The following is a 7,764-nucleotide window of genomic DNA, read 5'->3' on the forward strand; positions in this document are numbered from 1 at the left end:
GGTCCGCTTTGGACATGTTGTCGTTATCATGATTACTGTAAATTATCAAGACCATTTCTACTTCATTTATGTTTTAGTGGTCAATTTACCAAGTTACGTCTTTCAATTAATTATTCTTTTTATGTAAGGTCTTGGTTGAGATAAAAAAAGTCAGTGTCTCGAGCGGGATTCGAACCCACGACCTTCGGCTAAATACGCCGGTGCTCTACCCAAGGGTAGAGTAATCGTGACTTCAATCCTCTCGGACACCAACTCTCCATCTCAACCTACAACCGTTCGAATTTTCCATCTTTTTGCCATTTTCATATGTCGTGTAATCAGGATTGGATTCTCAGCGACTTATAAAGTGACCACAGGAAGCTATTAGAAATTATAATTGTAAAAGTTAATAATTAACTCCTCGGACGGTCCGCTTTGGACATGTTGTCGTTAGCATGATTACTGTAAATTATCAAGACTGTTTCTACTTCATTTATGTTTCAGTGGTCAATTGACCAAGTTACTTCTTTCAATTAATTATTCTTTTTATGTAAGGTCTTGGTCCCGCTCGTTCCACTGACTTTTTTTATCTCAACAAGACCTTACATAAAAAGAATAATTAATTGAAAGAAGTAACATGGTCAATTGACCGCTAAAACATAAATGGATTAATACAAGTTAATTAATGGACATGTTACTAGGATGATAAGAAAATTTGAACATTATTTTACGTAAGTATTAATATATATGTAAATTTAATATGTATGTTTTTTAGTGTGTGTTTAGTTGGTCCTATTACCCAAAGTGATTATTTTAATTGATTTATTATTTTTCATGCAGAGTATAGTGGAGTTGAAAAATTAGTCTGACGAACGGGATTGGAACCCACGACCTCCAGATCAGTACCGTAGTAAGCGCAGGGGTACTGATCAAGAGGTCGGGGGTTCGAGTCCCGCTCGTGACATTAATTTTTCTACACAACCCTGCTTTGAATAAAAAATAATTTTTCGGAAATCGTGAGATGCGGTCTGGTGTGATGTAGGATTTAGAAAAACATTTTCTTTATCGTGCCAACGTTTCGATCTATATTGAAATCATCTTCAGGGCTCAAAGTGTTTGTTTTCTGCGTAATTGTGCCATTCTTGGGTGTCGTGTTGAGAGTGCAAGAATGGCACAATTACGCAGAAAACAAACACTGAGCCCTGACGATGATTTCAATAAAAATCGAAACGTTGGCACGCTAAAGAAAATGTTTTTCTGAAACCTACATCACACCAGATCGCATCTCACGATTTCCGAATAATCATCGACTAACGGTCACTAATCACTACACATAAAAAATAATAAATCAATTTAACGTAAGGTAGTCACCGGGAGAATGGACGCACATAGATAATATCCAATCGATATTGTTTTCTTAATGAACCACAATGAAAAGTCCAGTCACTAGGGGTTTTATCGAAAAGCGCCTAAGGACAGAAGCATTCAAATAACCGGTACCAGGAAAACTACATGCAACGCTAAGCCCGGTATAAGAAGTCAGGTATCAATCAGGTACAATTCCATTGTACTACGCTTTACCATAATCCCTTTTCAAAAGGTACCGAAAATTATAGGACCCTCAGTCATAAGCTAGTGATTTCAGAGAAATCCAATTTACAAAAATAAGTCAACTTAACAAAAAAAGTAAGTCTTAAATAAAACAGTTTTTCCTACAATAACTACAGTTTCTTAGTTATATTTTTTATTCCAATATAATATATTTTTTATATAAATATACTTTTTATTCCAATCAAAATTACAAACCGTGATCAATCGTTCTCTTTTAAATAGTATAAACGCAGAACAAACTGTTTTAAGAATAAAAAAATAATATAACATAGTAAAAATAATGTTTTACATTAATATAACTGATTATGTTCTTAATCATTAAATGAAATTTGTGTTGAAACTAGAAACATTCCTAACCAGGAAGAAATAATTCCTTTCCTTCCTAATAATTACATAATTTTTTTTCCAATTAGCATATGTTTTGTATTTCATACTGGCCCTGAAGATGACCCGAATAAAGATCGAACCGTCGGCAAAAAAATGAAAAAGGTGTTTTTCTAAAATACTTCATTCCTGAACTTTCCTCACTACTTCAACAAATTATTTTGTTAATAATAATAATACTTTATTTGACAATTATTACAAATAACAAAATATACACTTTTAAAAAACGTAAGTATTTACAGCAATGGAATATCCGTCTGCTTGGAGTCGAGATTACTGATAACAATTATTTTGTTATATGTACACGAAAATCCATACTCCTCCATTCGAAAAGCCGAAAGGGCTTTGGGTCTTTTGAAGAAAAAGATTAGAAATGCCTTAAAATTTTACAATACAATTTTAAAACATCGCTCTCATATCGACCAGGGGATTCGGAACTTATTTTGATAGATTCATTATGTTCATGATGTTCCTTCCGGAGATGTCGATTTGGGATTCCATACGACCTGTGGACTATGTATATGACTTTGACTATGCTTATGACTATATCCAATCTCAATCGGTGGGTTTTTCGAACGTGGGCACAGGAAAATCCTTAAATTATGTAACCCACGTCATTCACCAAGTTGTTAACATTTGTGCCATAATTTCGTTATTCTTTGACCAATTTAAACCCTGATTGCGCCATCGTTTTTAATGCAAAATTTCCTTTAAAACAGTGGGTACAAAAAGTATACGTTATCATTTAAAATTTCAAAATTGTACTGGCTGTAAAGCATCCTGACAACAAATGTTTAAAAAGGGGGTAAAAATTTAAACCTAGACAATATCAAATACGTATTTTTTGGTTTTTCGATAATACTATCTGTTCAAGAGAAATTCAGCCGGGCCATCTACAAAGGACACCCTATATAAACATCTAAATTTAATATCCCCATTCCCTGAATTTTGTCTAAATTTAATTTGATTCTGATATACGCCGTGAGCCGTTTTGAAAAGGATTCTAAATTCAAGACAAACGTCGACGTTATTTTAATTAAATAATTAATTACTGGAAAACTCCTGGCAAAAGTAACTAATATGTCTTGTTAACGTAAACGTGGGTGTTTCATTTCACAACCAGTTTGGACATACCTCGGCCCGCTATTTTCACAATTTAAACATTAGGTAATCCTCATAATGTTTAAGGATTTTAAAACGCGAATTAAACAAATATTTCAAACGTCTTTTGCCGGTGTATTTAACAAGCTAAGAGATAATTAAATTTTAAACTAATCACTTCTCACTTTTCATAAAACATTTTATTACAACTACAAAAAATTCTTGGAATAAATATTTCTATTAACTCAGTGTATTAATAAAATAGTATTATTAGAACTTTGAGTGTAAGAGTCTTCATAGAACGGGGCTTAATTAAGCCTAATTTTTACACTCATGAGACAGATAAATAAGGAATATACACTTAACCCTCCCGAGATGAGGCAACATGGTTTTATTTATTTAAAAAAATACTAAACAACAAAAGGTCGGACTATCACAGTTTAATTCCAAATTGTTTGTTATGTTTAAGATTTCCAGCGAGTTGTCTGTCTCCAGGGAAGAGTACGGTTTATATTGATCACATGGTTCCCTAGGACAGGCCATTTTACCCCTTGCCTTCCCATTTAATAATATCTTTACTTCGATTCTACCTGGCTCAAATCTCCCGTTCACCGGTCAATTGTTCCCGTTATAATAAAACAGAGGGACTCGTTGCAATTGAATTTCGGTAAATTGTCCGATTCTTCGTCCAGGCATTGCAGGTGGAAGAGGTGAAATTAAGATATCCGCATGCGGTCTGCCACGCTCGATAATTTCAACTTCAGTTCATTTGAATCCATTACTCGTGGACATTGCAGTTCACTTTTTCATTATTATCATAAATTGCCCACTCGTCAATGATGATTTGACGTCAATTGATATATTAGAACGAACGCCTAATATAAACTAATAAATAAATGAATAAACATCCTAATATTTAGCATTGTTTAAAGACAAAAAGTACATAAAGACAGAGTAATTTATCGAACATAAAAAACTTCAAGAACATGTTTTTGACGAATAGTAAAAATTTGATTCATCAGAACCATTTTAACAATTCACTAATTTTGTGGTCCGCTTGACCAATTAATACTTTACAATTAATTAAGGTTTTTAGTTGAGATGAAAAAAAAAGATGAAAAAAAGCACGAGAGGGATTCGAAGCTCAGGTGGTAGAGCAGCGGCGTATCTACCCGAAGGTCGTGGGTTCGAATCCCTCTCGTGCCATTAACTTTTTTCATCTCAACTAAAAACCTTAATTAATTGTAAAGCATTTTAACAATGTTGGGTTAAAATGCATTAAAATTCAGCTAAAGCTTCCTTATATACACAATGCTATATTGGATCCTCGGATTACTGAAAAATACTGAGAGAGAGAGAGAGAGAGAGAGAGAGAGAGAGAGAGAGAACGAGAGAAAGGGAGAGAGAGAGGGAGTGAGTGAGTAAGTGAGAGAGAGGGAAGGGTGAGGGAGAGAGAGTAAGTGAGTGAGCAAGAAAGAGAGAGTGTGTGAGTGAAAGAGAAAGAGAGAGGAAGTGAGTGAGAGAAAAGGAGAGAGTGATTAATNGAGAGAGAGAGAGAGAGAGAGAGAGAGAGAGAGAGAGAGAGAGAGAGAGAGAGGGAGGGAGGAAGAGGGCGACAAAGAGGAAGTGAGTGATTAATGAGAGAAAGAGAGTGAATGAGTGAATGGTTGAGAGAGAAAGAAAGAGGGTGAGGGAGTGAGTGAGTAAGTGAGAGAGAGGGAAGGGTGAGGGAGAGAGAGAGAGAGTAAGTGAGTGAGAAAGAAAGAGAGAGTGTGTGAATGAAAGAGAAAGAAAGACGGAATGAGTGAGCGAGAGAGAGAGAAAGAGAGTGAATGAATGAATTTTACTTAAATTTACATTTTTATATATTATTGTATTTTGTCAGTAACTCTCGCTCCTTTTAATCTAGATTTCATTTATACGTATGGTAGGAGTAGTAACTTGTACAGCTTATTTTCATTATAATTATTGATTGCTTTTACTAGAAAAGATGCATTATAGATAGGAGTTCTAATTTTAGGGAATATAAATTTATGTTTATCAAATCTAGTATTTTTGTCATGGATAGACTTATGCAATTTAAAGTTATTTATCAGATTATTTGGAGATGGTGAGATGCGGTCTGGTGTGACAGTTGTTAGAAAAACATTTTCTTTAACGTGCCAACGTTCGATCTTTACTGTGATCATCTTCAGAGCCTGGGATTTATAAACATTGTTTCAATTTTACAAATACATGTAGGATGTGGAAAAAAGTGAATTTATACAATGCAAAAAAATATTTTTTACATTCAATCAAAGTATTTCTTCTCACTCACAGTGTTTGTTTTCTGCGTAATTGTGCCATTCTTGTGTGTCGTGTTGAGAGTTAAAGTGAGATATATTTGCAGAATATGGTGTGACATGATCATAGTATTCGACGTTATAAACTTAGAGTTAGTGAGTGGGAGAGGAAGAGAGAGTGAGTGAAAAATATATAGATATACAAAAAAATAAACTAATTTCAACACAACACTTTACTATTTGACACTACTTATTTAACTGAAGGGTGAGCTTGTGGGAGCTTCACTAAACAAAAAAAGTTCTCGAAAAAATTGTAAGCTGGCTTGGTGTTTCTTATGACTCTCTCTCTCCCACAGTCACTCATTCGCTTACTCACTCGCTCTCTCTCTCTCCCGCTCGGTTTCATTCACTCTCACTCACGCACTCTCTCCCTATCAGTCTCACTTGCTCACATACAATCTGTCACTCATTTTCTCTCTCTCTCTCTCTCTCTTCCTCTTTCTCATTCACTGTCACTCACTCACTCACACACATACCCTCCATAACTCTCTCTCTCTCTCCCCCCCCTCTCCCTCTCTCTTTCCCCCCCTCGATCTCATTCACTCTCACTCACACACACTCTTTCATTCTCACTTGCTCACATACAATCTGTCATTCATTCACTCTCTCTCTCACTCACTTCCTCACTCGTCGCTCTCACTCATTCCCTCACTTGCTTACTCACTCACTCACAATTTCTCTCTCTCTCTCATTCACACTCTCTCTCTCTCCCTCTTTCTCATTCACTGTCACTCACTCACACACACATACCCTCCATCAGGTGAAAAAATCGGAGAAAGGGGAATAACTACGAAACTGTTGAGATCCGGATCATAGTTAATTGGGACTTTTTGGTTCAATTTTGAATGTAGAATCTACTGGTAAAATATAAGTACTATAACACGAGTAGCCGAACACCCTATACAGATTAATTTGAAAAACATTTGGTTTGAACATTCCATAATACATTTTTTTTTCGATGTGTAGTCTGAAATATGTGGTTTATATTCCAAAAAAATTAAATACATTTTATTTAGCGTAAAAAGCAAATTTTCGTCGCGAAATACACTAAAGCCCTTTTTTCCGGATATGCTGATCGCGTATTTGAATTTCATTTTAGACGGCGAATCATGAGAAGAATATTTCCGTTGTATTAGAATGAAAAAAAAATATAATGGCATAGGCTGCGAAATTTGCATTCACCAGAGCGCCGCACCGTACGTCGCGCCGTCCCGTTTAAAATTAGCATAATCAAATTCTTTTAACCCAGTTTACACTGCCAAATCACAACATGCAAACTGTCATTCGAGTCTGCCTTTTGAAATCTTATCTCTGGAATCTGACTGGACGTCCGAGAGGACCGTTATAAATTCCATACCGGTCTGTCGACATCTTAACCAAATCGGCAATCTTCTGTATTTCGACTCAAGTCGTTATCGTCGCTGTCGGTTTTTAACTATGTAAACCCATTAAATCCATTAGATTTCGTGATCCGATTGACCAAATAACATCTTTCAATTAATTAATCTTTTGTAAGGCATTGGTTGGGATAAAAAAGTCAGTGTCACGAGCGGGATTCGAACCCACGACCTTCGGCTAAATACGACCCTGCTCTACCGCTTGAGCTGTCGTGACTTCGATCCACTCGGACACCAACTTCCCATCTCAACCTACTTTTCGAATTTTCCTTCCATATTGCCATTTTTCAAATGTTGTGTAATCTATTTGATGAAAATTCGAAAGGTTGGGTTGAGATGGGAAGTTAGTGTCCTAGTGGATCGAAGTCACGATAGGTCAAGTGGTAGATCAGCGGCGTATTTAGCCGAAGGTCGTGGGTTCGAATCCCGCTCGTGACATTGACTTTTTTATCTCAACCAATACCTTACATAAAGATTATATAAACACAATTGATCCAGTTGAGTAAACAAATAATGGAATAGTTCAGTTTTGTTGTTCATAAAGCTCAGTGTTGAATTATTGCAGATTCTCATACACTTTATTTACGAATAATGTGACAATCACAGATTAATGCTGAACCGGCGTTAACTCGTGGGTGAAGACAGACCCAATAATCCTATGCCGGATTCAGCATGATTTCACTGAATCGCAGACCCATTATCAAATCTTAACACCAATTAAGGTACATTAACTTTGTTGTAATTACGTTTTGACCGTGGCTTAATCTTTATTTTCAAGCCAAACGTACTATTAATGTCATACAAATACCGAAATACCTAACTGAAAAAAAAAACTTAAGTATTTAGTTATTCAGATATCGTGAGATGCGGTCGGGTGTGATGTAGGTTTCAGAAAAACATTTTCTTTATCGTGCCAACGTTTCGATCTTTATTGAGATCATCTTCAGGGC

The sequence above is a fragment of the Cimex lectularius genome, unplaced genomic scaffold, assembly GCF_000648675.2.
Source record: "Cimex lectularius strain Harlan isolate CLEC.00 unplaced genomic scaffold, Clec_2.1 scaffold27, whole genome shotgun sequence".
Classification (NCBI taxonomy): Eukaryota; Metazoa; Arthropoda; class Insecta; order Hemiptera; family Cimicidae; genus Cimex; species Cimex lectularius.